Source organism: Heliangelus exortis, chromosome 4, assembly GCF_036169615.1.
Source record: "Heliangelus exortis chromosome 4, bHelExo1.hap1, whole genome shotgun sequence".
Lineage (NCBI taxonomy): Eukaryota > Metazoa > Chordata > Aves > Apodiformes > Trochilidae > Heliangelus > Heliangelus exortis.
In genome coordinates this window covers 7188180-7200811 of record NC_092425.1, presented here as the reverse complement: position 1 = coordinate 7200811, position 12632 = coordinate 7188180, and the positions used below count along the sequence as shown (strand labels likewise).

At 42.0% G+C, this 12632-nt stretch overlaps 1 protein-coding gene across 1 annotated transcript in view; it reads right to left on the bottom strand.

The window, feature by feature from the left end:
* Positions 1 to 10181, bottom strand: part of HPGDS (hematopoietic prostaglandin D synthase) — a 29158-nt gene extending 18977 nt beyond the window's left edge. The window contains exon 1 of the mRNA XM_071742827.1: positions 10078 to 10181. The gene's annotated coding sequence lies outside the window, so the exon portion shown is untranslated. The remainder of the gene's footprint in view (positions 1 to 10077) is intronic.
* Positions 10182 to 12632: the final 2451 nt, after the last annotated feature.

The window sequence follows — 12632 nt, the reverse complement described above, 5'->3', positions numbered from 1 at the left end:
TAACATTGTTTCTCTTTTTTTAGGTTTATTCATGGCTTAAAATTACTAGAAGATGTTGATGAATGGGAGAACCTTAATGCCCAGACTTGCAAACATTTACCCACCTGTTGAGTGCTATTAAATCTCTACAGGTGAGTTTGTTGCACAGCTAAGTATGTAATAGTGCAGGAAAGGGCTGATCTACCCTACACCAATAAATCTTCCACCTAAGAAGTTGGTATTTTATCTTCTAAAGTAATGAATACCTGGCCAGATTCCCCCTGTACACCTGCCCTGCCCTCCTTTGATAGCTCCTGCAGAAACTTTAAGCCTGATTTTATATCATACGACTTTTAAAGCAGTGAATTCAACGTTTAAATTTCCTATTAAATTAGCTTTAATACTTTAAAGTTGTTGACCCGCTTAGCTGATTTTCTAGCTTTCCTCTGCAGCTTTCTTAAAGCCAGCTAAACTGGCTTTAACATGGCTTTAAACAGAGGATTAGTGAATCTCGTGATTAAATTAAATTTTTGGAGCCACTCAGTGACAAAGTCAAAGAGAAAATCTGAGAGAAAGTCAAATACATGTAAAAAGGAGCAACCTCTACATTACTCATGAGTCAAAATTCAGGCTGAAGTTACAAATGGCTCAGACATCTTAGGCCAGATTTAATTGGCATCATAATAATAATAATAATAATAATAATAATAATAATAATAATAATAATAATAATTTTAAACTGTTCATGTCTTCATGGAGATCCTGTATTACCCGAAGAATTTGGGATGCTTTTATTCAAGCTGAAGCAGGACTGAGAATTCAATTTAAAAACTTAAAGCAATATTAGAGTGAAAAAAAACAGAACCAGGAAGGAATTGTTGGCTGAGAACTAAAATGCTAAATTTCAGTTAACATTAGAAATGAAAAAATATTGACAGACTGGAAACTGGATGAACATACCAGGAGGGGACAGAAGCAAGCAGTCCCAGTGCCTGCAAGGTATGCAATACTCTTGCTTTTATATACTTTTTAGTATATTTGTCCCTTTTCTGTTTTAAAGGGTAAATCACAAACTAATCTGCTTGCATTTTGCAGGCTCCTGGCCCTGCTTGCCTAGTCTGAGCCTTTGTCCTGGGAAAAAAAATACCAAATCTTGCCTGGGCTTTGGAGACAAACAGGGTTTCATCTGTGCTTTTGAAAATTCAGCCCACAAGGTAATAAAATAAATATTCCTCAGGCTAGCAACAGACACCAAAATGTGGATGTAGATACTCAGTATATGAGGTCAGAAGCAAAAAAACAACCAACCAAACAAAAAAAGAGAAAATTTCATTTTCTTTGATAGTGAAATTTTTAAAATTAATTTTAATTGTATTTTTTTAATAAATTTTCTTTTATTAATATCTGGGGTGACAGGCAGCAGAGAGCTTTTCCCTAAGCTGGGGGCAGAGGGAGGGAAACCAGCTGAGCTTCCCATATCCATCCAAAGTCTGACAAAAGACCTCGTGGTGCAAAGTTCCCTTTGATTGGACTTTGCATTGTAAGAAATCAAAGTTTCATTTTTGTGAGAAGATTTTTAAAAGCTGTTCCTTCCAGCAAGCAAAACCAGCAGGACTGGGTTAAGGTTCACCTGGATATTTCTAAAAATCTGAGCCTCAAGCAGTCTGCCTGTAAGACATGATGCATGCACTGCGTGTATATTTATTTACCATGAGGATTCTTCATTAATTTGGGAGTCATTTTGGGAAGACACTCCAACTAGCACCTGACACAACACTTCCCCAGCCATGGGCCTGCCAAAAAGAGGGAAACTGGAGGTCTGGGCTGCCTGATGGCATCAGCCTCCCATGAATTGCAGCCAGACCAAAATGGGGTCCTTGAGGGAGCACCATTTAATTTTTCTGTGCTAATTACTACTTAGGTTTCTTCAGTGCCTGTCATCCCCCACCAGGAGAGCAGCCTGGACCTCAGGGTCTTCTAAAGAAAAGCCAATGCCTGCTGAAAGGAGTGAGATGGGAAGGTACGGCCATGCCTGACAAGGTGATGGAGTCCGTCTGAGTGATCGTCCCACTCAAGGGATACCTCTTTTTATTGTATTTTAAGATACATCCATTACATCTATTCAGAGTGTTTGTGCTGCTGAAGCTGATATATATATCCCATTTTCATTGTTTTAAAAGATGAAAGTATAACAACCACTCAGCTTCCACTCATCTACAGAGATCTTTCTGCCAAGCAGCATCTTGTTTTATGGAGCACGAAACAGTTTGTGTCCTCTCTAAGCAATAATCTAACTGCAACTGAGAAGCTTGGTTGACATTTTTATTTCTTTTCATTCTTAGTGATGCTTTTAAACCAGTTGCTATTTCTTTTACAAAGTGCTTCTGTAAAGTTGGCCTGGAAGGAAGATAGATGAGTGGGCCTGAAATGGATGCTTGATCTGGGGATGGTACTGGGCTGGAGGGGGCAATTTCAGCCAATTCATGTATTTACTCCTGTATTCCTGTGATGTCCTAGATGTACCAGCCTCATATACAAGCCAGATCTGCTGGACATTCTCCATTAATGCTATCATTGGAATTTCAGAGGGAAAACTATTCTTTCTCTTCCTCACTCCCATTCAGAGGGCCCAGTAGTACTGGTGTCAGTTAGCAAACTCAGTTTAGAAAAGGAAAGGAGAAAAGCTGGCTGGATCTATGGTGTTTTGTTTTGTTTCTTTGTATATACAGATAAAAGAGTCTATATGTTAAAGGAGAGTTTTTCCTTAGGCTATTTTCCCAGGAGTTGTCTATCCAAGGATGAAGCATGGATTTTTCATCCTGATACTTAGGTGTTGGGGAGAGTTGTGTTACTTTATTAAGTACAAAGAAAGATTATTTTTTTTTTAATCAGGAAAGAGACTTACTCTGCCTTATTTCACCTGAGGAACATTAAGAATATTAAGTTTAGTTTTGCCTGTCTTGTTTATTGTCCATCTCAAATATGTGAATTCCTCATCCCTGTGACTGGAGAGGTGACTTTTACTGCAGCTTTCTCCTTCCTCAATTGAAAAAAAAATTCTCTGCCCAGGTGAGTCTTCCTGCCTTTGTTTTTAAAATTGTTTATTTTCAGAGGAAGAAACCAGAGACACAGAAGTATTGCAGAAAGCAAACAAAGAAAAGCTTCCACAGCCATAAAATACACATTGCAATTCTAGCAAGGTAGAAAAGACAGAAAATGTCTGTGTCTGATTTCTTCCTTTTTATTTAATGAACCAAACATTCAAAGAAAGATTTGTCTGCAGGGCATGGTGCAACTTTCCTGGTTGCTGATTCCAGTTGCAGGAATGTTTTAAATTTTTTCCCTCAGATGATAAATTATTTTCTCCAAAGACTCTCCGTGTTTATATTTTATGTCTAAACTCAGAGCTGAAATTACAAATGGAAATAGTGATGTCTTGGCCCTTTTTGGAGGTAAAAGATTTTGATGGTAAGAAATCTGCCCATGCCAGAAAGAACCAGTCACGGGGTGGCTGTTGATCCCTTCTGACTCCTCTCTTGTGAGAAAGGTCAATGACTCTGCCTGGCAAAGGAACTGGCTCAATGCAAGCTGTTTATCTAAATGTAAGTAACACTAAGGCAAATAAATTTTGCCTTTCCCTCAAAAAAAAAATAAAAAAAAATAGGGGTACAATAGGTGATGCACTCCCTGAATAAGGAAGCTGAATAGGATACCCATCAGGAAACGGAGAATTGAAGAGTCATGGTCATCCTCTCTGATTGCACAGCAAACAGGAAATATGCTCATTTTCTTTTTCTCGAGCATGAACTTCTGCTTTTAACACTGAGTCAAAAATATTAGAGGTTTAGGAGATATTTTCAGCCTTTGAAAACTAAAAATAGTAACATTTCTTGATTTGTGATTTTTTTTTTTCCTGCTAAAATTATTATTAGTTATTTTTTTAGCAAAGAAAATACGAAAAATTCTGCCCCCTTTTTGAGGTTGAAGGATTGGAGATTGGCTGCCCCACCTTCTGCTGGTGCCCTCAGGTGAGGCCAATCAGCTGATAAGGGGGTGGCACCCAGCACTGCCAAGAGGGATAGAAAGGGCTGTGAGGAGCTGCCCCACCTTCTGCTGGTGGTCTCAGGTGAGGCCAAGCAGCTGATTGGGGCGGCACCCAGTGCTGTAGAGAGGGATAAAAAGGGCTGTGAAGAGCAACAGCGAACAGGAGCAGACAAACAGGAACATGGCACAGCAGTTTGCGTGGCAGTTCGTGCAGGCAGGGCAAGCAGGAGGGGCACAGCCACCTCCCAGCTCTCTTGGAGGAGCGATGGTCTCCAAAAAAGCCAAACCTGTAGCTGTTAAGACGCAGGGTGTGACGACACAGACAGAAGCCCTGAAGAGGAACAGCAAGAGGGACGTAGCTGTTCAGGCCTCTGGCTGTGTAGAGTGTCTGAGCCTCGTGTTAGCACCAGAGGACGGTGTGAGTGGGGTCTGTGTGCAATGCGAGCAGGTGAGTGACTTGCCATGTGTGTGGCAGAGCTCAAGGAGGAGGTAGAGAGACTAAGAAGTATTAGGGACAGTGAAAGGGAAATTGACTGGTGGAATCACACCCTTTCTAACCCAAAAGAAGTCCAGAAGGAGGCGGTGAAGCTCTGCCCTTCCTGCCATCAGGCAGGTGGATCAGTGTTGGGCCCAGTTCTGTTTAATATCTTTATTGATGATTTAGATGAGGGGATTGAGTCCATCATCAGCAAATTTGCAGATGACACTAAGCCGGGGGGAGTGTGGATCAGCTGGAAGGCAGGAGGGCTCTGCAGAGGGACCTGGACAGACTGGAGAGTTGGGCTGATTCCAACGGGATGAGGTTCAACACAGCCAAGTGCCGGGTCCTGCACTTTGGCCACAACAACCCCATGGGGAGCTCCAGGCTGGGGACAGAGTGGCTGAAAGGGACCTGGGAGTCTGGATTGACAGGAGGCTGAACCTGAGCCAGCAGTGTGCCCAGGTGGCCAAGAAGGCCAATGGCATCCTGGCCTGTATCAGGAACAGCGTGGCCAGCAGGTCCAGGGAAGGGATTCTGCCCCTGTGCTCAGTGCTGGTGAGGCCACAGCTTGAGTCCTGTGTCCAGTTCTGGGCCCTTCAGTTCAGGAAGGAGATTGAGGTGCTGGAGCAGGTCCAGAGAAGAGCAAGGAGGCTGTGAAGGGATCCAGCACAAGTCCTGCGAGGTGAGGCTGAGGGAGCTGGGGGTGTTCAGCCTGGAGAAGAGGAGGCTCAGAGGAGACCTCATCACTCTCTACAACTCCCTGAAAGGAGGTTGGAGCCAGGGGGGGGTTGGGCTCTTTTCCCAGGCAACTCTCAGCAAGACAAGAGGGCACAAGAGGTCTCAAGTTGTGCCAGGGGAGGTTTAGGTTGGACATTAGAAAGAATTTCTTTAGGGAGAGGGTGATCAGACATTGGAATGGGCTGCCCAGGGAAGTGGTGGATTCTCCATCCCTGGAGATATTTAAAAAGAGACTGGATGTGGCACTCAGTGCCATGGGCTGGGAACTGCAGCGGGAGTGGATCAAGGGTTGGACTTGATGATCTCTGAGGTCCCTTCCAACCCAGCCAATTCTATGATTCTATGAATATTGGTAGATTAATGGAAGATTGCAAAGACTGTGTTTTAAGAGAGAATAAAGTGAAAGGATTTAAGTAATTCTATCCAATACCCCTCAGCTCCCAGCCTGACGTAAACTCTCTTCCTGAAATCTTATGGCCCCTTTTCCTGCTCCACCCCAATTATAGAAAATAAACATTTTAATTTGATCCCTTCTCTTTCAATGCCAGATAGCAATTTGGACCTTGGAGGTAAAGATAAAAAAATCACACTCTTTTCTGTTTAATGCAGAAATCATCTGGATAAAATGTTCATGGAATTTGCTGTATGGTTGAGGTTTGGTTTGTTTTGGTTTTGGTGGTGGAATTTTGCCCATCTTTTCCCAGTGTGCAACTGGTGGTGGAAATCAGCTTCCTAACAAGGGAAGAATTGTTGTTGTGAGATTACTGAGGGGCACTAATGGTATGTGGTAGTAAGGTTCCACAGGTTGCCCAGGGAAATTGTGGATGCTCCCTCCCTGGAAGTGTTCAAGGCCAGGTTGGATGAAGCCTTGTGCAGCCTGGGGGCTTCCCTGCTCAAGTAGGAGGGTTGGATCTTGATGATCTTTAGGGTCTATTCCAACCCTAACCACTCTATGACTATGATTCTATGTTAGGTGACCTGATCAGTAAAGCTCTGCTGTGTGAGAGAGGCTTTTGGAAGCCTGAGCTGTCAGTGTGTGGGTTTAAAAAAGAGTTTGTAGGAAAGCTTGAAGCAATTATGGGTCCAAGGAAATACTAGACTTGGTTTGCTAATGTGGGAAGCCAGAGCTATATAAAAAAATCCTTCAAGAATATAGGGGAGAAAGAGGAGGATTAGAAAAATATTTATTCTGAGAGTTTTTTGAAGATATTTCCAGTGTGACTGGACTGTCAAGACTATCACTGAAGGGAGAACACCAGGGTGCACTGGGTTCCTCCAAGCTGATTATAAAGCTGCTGCTCTTCATGTGACTGCCCCTCAGGCAACTGTGGTCAAAACAGTAAGAATTCAGATATTTGAAGTTCACCCTGTTCATTTTAACTGCACTCCCAGAGGACAGCAGTGAGTACAAGAAGGCAGAGAAGGGGGTGATGGACAGGGCTTTGCTGGGCATCATGCTGCCCCTTCTGCCCTTCCTGCCTGGCCCTTTCCTTTAGGGCCTGAGCATCTGGGATGGTTTTGCTTTCTGTCTGACTCTCAGTCTTTTGATTCGCAGCTTCTTGGCCCCACTATGATGAACTTTGAATGAATAAATTGCATGCTTGAGACTGAAATACTGGCAACTAAAACTGCAAAAGGAGAGATCTCAGGAAAGACAGACTAAGGAGTGATTAGGATAATTTCTCAGGAGAGACTATTTGCATCTTCTATTTTCTCATCAGCTGCTTTAAGAGTCCCCTGAAGCATTTTGTGGTAGAACAAAAGCCCAATAATCTTTATTCTTGCCAATACCAGTCATTTGTGTAAAATTCATGTCTTCCATCTGCCTCTGTAGTCACAAGATAAAGCAGCACACCCCATCACAACATCCCTACAAAGTAAAGACTGCAGTTGTCAGTGATGTTGCTGTGTGCTAAGTGGTTTACTCAGCTCTCCAAGGGCAGCTGCTGGTTTTGGTAGGATGATTTCATGTCCATTTCCTGAACTCTGAAGCTTGTCCAGCACAGTAATTTGTCTACCAGCTGTCTTGGCCACCTAGCATCTTTCCTTCTTCAAGGAAATATGTTCAAGAGGATGTACAAATGCCAAACCTTCCCCCTGCTCATCTAAATGACTTTGAACTGTTGTGAATTTGCCTTACAATTTGCCAAAAATAAACAAAATGACAGGCAAGGAAGCAAAAGCATTAGGTAGGATTTTCAGCACAACATAGGTTCCCTGTAGCCAACACAGGTGAGACCAAGCAAAGTTTTATTCACTTTGCAGAGCTTTACAGTGACACCCACCAGGTTTTATGGCCACAAATTCCTGGTTGTCCTGCTCTGTCCTGGGGTGCCTGGCATGTATTGTCCTGCCCAGGAGGCTTAGGTACAGATCTCATGTCTTTTCAAATATTTTGATATCATTTTCACAGCCGGAGAGACCCTGAGAAGAGCCAGGACCTTGTTTAGGAGCTCTTTGGATATCTGGATTATCTCAGTCTTCTTAAGACAACCAGCACCGGCAAGTGTGGACCTGCAGCCCTAAGCAACACCTCGCCCAAAGCCTGGGGACCAGGACCACCTGGATTTGGCTATAAGTAGTAAAATGTTGTGGTCACAAACTGCTTGGTATGTAAAAGCCCAGCCCACTTAAGAAGAAAGTACTTTCTAAGCAGCAGTTTGCAACCGGTTTCACCTTTGTTCCCAGAAACACCTGGCAGAGTCTGGCTCCAGGGCAGTGCCCAGTGCTGCTCATTCTCTGCTCTGCCAGTATCCTGGCACAAAACATTGCTCATTTCCTGAGGCACACACTTAACTCTTTCCTTTTGTCATAACATCAGTAAGTTTTTGAAACTGTTCAAAACATTTTTTCTGTATTTGTGTTCTCCTTCTCCATTTGCCATGTGCTACCCAAGTCTCCGTTTTCAATCCTATCCCATTTCATGCTGATTCTTTACAGAATCACTCCAGCATCGTTTTTATTTACTTCCAAAGAGGTGAAAAATTAACCAATTTGGGTTTTTTCAGTCCCCTGCTGTAGCTTATTTTATGGGAGCTCTAGCAGATTAACTCCAGATCAATTATATTCTTGAAAATGGTGGTACCTTGAAATATATACATGGGATTTGGCAGATTTTTTTTTTTCCCCCTCTTGGACTAATTGACAAAATGGTGAAAAATTCACCTGCTTGAGATTTGCAGCATATATGGTAAGTCTTGAGCTGATGTGAATAATTATTTTAGTTGTTTTAGTGGCATGGCACTTGCTAATCCAACAGGTGGCTCCTATACAGCATAATTAACTTCTGGTCAGGTTTTGACCAGAAGTACTTTGATAATAAGTGCTGTGTTCAATTGCTTAGAAAAAGGTTGTTTATAGCAACCAGAAATCTTCAGAGCAAACCCTCAGAGCAACAGGATGTGTTTTTCAGTGGCACGGGAGGGTGTGGCACTGAGGACAACTGGCTAAGAGAACTCTAAGAATTACTTTGTGTTTATTTTTGGTTTAAAATTTGGAGTGTCAGTCTTCTATTCCAACAGATTGGATTGTTTGTCTGGGTGTGTGTGCATCAGCAACAGGGAGTAGCTGACACTGTGTATGCATTAGTAGGGAGAGGTGGATTCTATTTTGGATTAAAGAAAACAAAAGAATGAGCAAAAGTAAACTTACAAAAGACGTCTCTAATTGTTATTTTCTTTACAAAAGTTACAACTTGTGAGTATGAAAGTACCAGTGTTTGAAAACAATTCTAAGGAGTGTAGAAGTCCAGGAAAAATACTTTAGAGCTAAATTTTGTTCACTCAGATAGTTAGAAACAAGCAGTGAATGAGGGATGGTTTTTAGAAGAGGAAATGTGTGGATTATGCAGGATTATGCACACAGGCAGATGATGACAGTTGAAATTTAATGAAAAAACCCCACAGCAACTGAACTCTGACATGCAGAGTATCATTTTGAAGCAAAGACTAAAAAGCAAAATAAGCCCTGTGAGTTTTGATAAGGAGAGAAATGGAGATAGTGCAAGCAGGAGGTTTTTCTTTTCAAAGTAATCATGAGAATTAGGATGAAAGTATGTTAATCCAGCAGGGGAGCAGAAGACAGAAATTTGGAGAATGAACAGAGCAGTGCACCAAAATGACCTGGAGGAATTGGTTGGTGCTGCTTAATATTAATCTAATTCCTCTGACATTAGCTCTGATTTGGCTTGGTAATGTGATGAATTCATGTAAAGCAGCCTTTATATCTATTAGAATATTAGAAGTAAAGCAGATGCCTTGAAATGTTTTTTCCCTTACTGAAAACTCCCTGCAGAAAGCCAGGCACCTCCTACACCATTTTTTTTTTTTTTCTGCTGTGTTGATGAGATGCTTTTCTTTGGAAAATGTCTCATACTCTTGGTTATCAAAGCAGCTCTGGTGCATCAGGCACTGGTGAGGAACAGGAGCTTGCTCTAGCAGCAGGCTAGTGATTTATTTGCCTCTAGAAAAGTGCAGTTCATAATTTCTGAAGTCTGACTGTCACAGTGTGTGTGACCATAGGGATGTCTTAAGCACAGCAGGCAGTTTACAGATGCCTGGAAGCAGCAGAGAAGGCACACGGATGAGTTCCATTTGCAGGCACTGGGCAGAGCTCATAGTTATCCCTTGGGCAGAAACTGGGGTTGAACAGACCCAACCAAACTCTAAAAAAACCTCTCTCAGTATTTCCTTTACAGGTAGCATAATTTGTTGAGACTAAACCCCACGGAGCTGGTCCCACAGCAGCCCTAGGGAGGGCAGAATGGGATTAGAGGAAGGAAAGGGAGAAGAGAGAAGCCAGAACGTGGGGATAAGCGAAGCCGCAACAGAACTCACTCTGGCGCAGTGATTCGTGGTCCCTTCCTCAGTGCACAGGAGTCCTTCTGAGCACTGGCCTCTCTGGTAGAGGCTGATATATAGTGTTTATTAATATTCAAACCACTCCCCGTGACAAATATGCCATCATGACTCTCTCTGTCCCCACCCCCCTCTCACACACACACACACACAAACACCCGCAGAGCAAATGCATCATTCTCTCAGATAAGGAGCAAGCTTTGTGGCTTTTTGGACTAGTAGAGCAAATGGAGCACTGGAGTTTTTCAGCTTGTCCTCAAGGGCAAGAAATACTTGAAAGCATCATGTTAAAAGGGTAATAATAATGAAAAAATAGACACTGGGGAACTGGGTCAAATGATGGGTGTTTTTTTAAAATGTAAAATGTGTGGAGCAAGCCAAGAAACATCTGGTTTAGATTATTTCTAACTAATGCCTTCTGCAACCTCATTAAAAGAGGAGAAAGAAATAAAAGGAAGGAGAAAAAGAGAATGTATATCTTTCAAACCTTTTGCATAAAGAACAAAATGATTTAATTTTTTTTCTCTTATCAGTGAAGAAGGGGAAAGAGGATTCAAGCAAGATCTGTCCATGAGTAATGTGCATTAGTAGTTAGAGTTCTGTGGTGTTACTGCTTCTTATCACTTGGGGATTGCTGTGCTTTTTGGTTTGTTTTTCTTTTCCCAGTTCATTTGTATTTTGACCTTAGCAAAGTCCATTCAATGCTGCTGTGCCTTTTTTTTTTTTTTTTTTTTTTTTTTTTTTCCCCTCTTTGAGTACAACCTGAATGCAAAGCTTTCTGGTACTGAAAAGACAGGTCTGATATATACTGCAGAAAGCTGCTTTGAAGCCTTTTCCACTCTATATAAACAAATCATTGTGGGTGTTCTTCACAGGTGCAGAGAGCAGATTATTCCAAAGCATTCTGCCCTGGGATAAGGAGGTGCCATATCCTTGCAACTCAAATGCTTTGCTGCAGGCCCACTCATTTCCATGCCATACATGTCTTCCCTTGGTGTCAACAGACAATTTTTCAGCTACCAGTAGCCTTTACAGCTAAGAAAAAGTTTAAAAAAGCCACAACCCACCCCAGATGTCTTATAATTGGGACTGCTATAGTCTGAGTCTTGGGACAAATTGTCAATGCCAGCCTCAAAGGTGGCACTTGATTGCTTTTGGACTTGCAGATTTGTGCTTTAACATTCCTTTTTTCCAGCCTGTCAACGGGGTTTGGGTGGTTTTGAGTACATCCCAAAAAGGGAAGTTTCAAGTGGTTTGACTGAAACCCTATTTTTTTAAATTTTTATCTTAAAATTGTTTTTAAACAATTTGTTTAAAAATTTTAAATTGTTCATTGTACATAAAGCAGCCTCTGTGGGGCATGACAGCTCCTTCAGCTGCAGAGAATCAACTGAGATTTCCCTCCTGTTTCATTAGCAGAATCCTGAAGTTTTATTTATGGTTCTCAAATATTTTGCTCTTGTAGGAGCAAGTAATATAAAACAAACTGATTTTACAGATATATGCAGGATTTTGAGCCTGTGAGAAGTTCAGTTTATTTTAAGTTGGAGCAGAGTGTGGAACCACAGCAGTGGATTGCAGGTTCTGGTTCTCAAAGGGAAAGCAGAACTTTGGGAGCTGCTTTCAACAGACAGTAGTTTGCTCCTAACTTGGCAGGGTGGCTACTGATAATAGTTGGTAAAACATTAGCAAAAACATTGGTGAGCTATATTTTACTTTAAGTGTGAGCTATCTAATGAGTTAAAACCATGCCCTCACTCCTAGTGTATGCTTCATCAAGCTGATAGAAAGGACAAGTACTTTGCACTGCAATTACCCCTCAAATGGCTGCCAAGGTGGTAAAAAAGCCTTTTGCCTGCAAGAAATCTTTACTGTGGATGAGGGAGAAAAGCTTTAGCTTTCCCAGCTGTGGCAGAACTGTGCTGAGGGCCAAGCGTATGCAGGTATTTTGAAAAGGGTGACTTGGTCTCTGTCCAGTGGAAGCCATTCCTAAGCCATTCATCATGGGCAGGCATTATCCCTTCCCCTCAGCTCTGCTCTGAACACCTTAAGGTCTGTTATACAAACAGTAGGATTTATAAAATACCTCAGGTGCTCTTCACAGGATCAGGAGGTAGGTTTCTTCTCCTGAAAAGTAATTATTTTCCGCTAGATTCTACTTAATGAACATGTTAACTATCATAAATTCCTGTACTTCCTAAAATGGGAAGTGATTTGTGCCCACTTAAAATAATTAAGTAATGTGCTGGACTGATTAATCTTAGGCCCTTCTCTTGATGAGTTCTTACAGATTAAGCTCTTCATTTCTGTTGCCCTTTCAGCCTGCAACAGCTGTCGATGGCATCAAAATTTTTCCGAGCCACCAGTTTTATGCAGCCAGGCCAGGACTGTGAATCAGTTTCTTGCAGGAAGCTTCTTTGTCTAAAGTACCTTTCTCTTCTCTCCAACTTCAGGAAGGTTTAGGACTCAGAGGAAAAATTGCTGAAGATCATCATCTCTTAAATGAAGCACATGGAAAATCTGTGTGGAGGGAC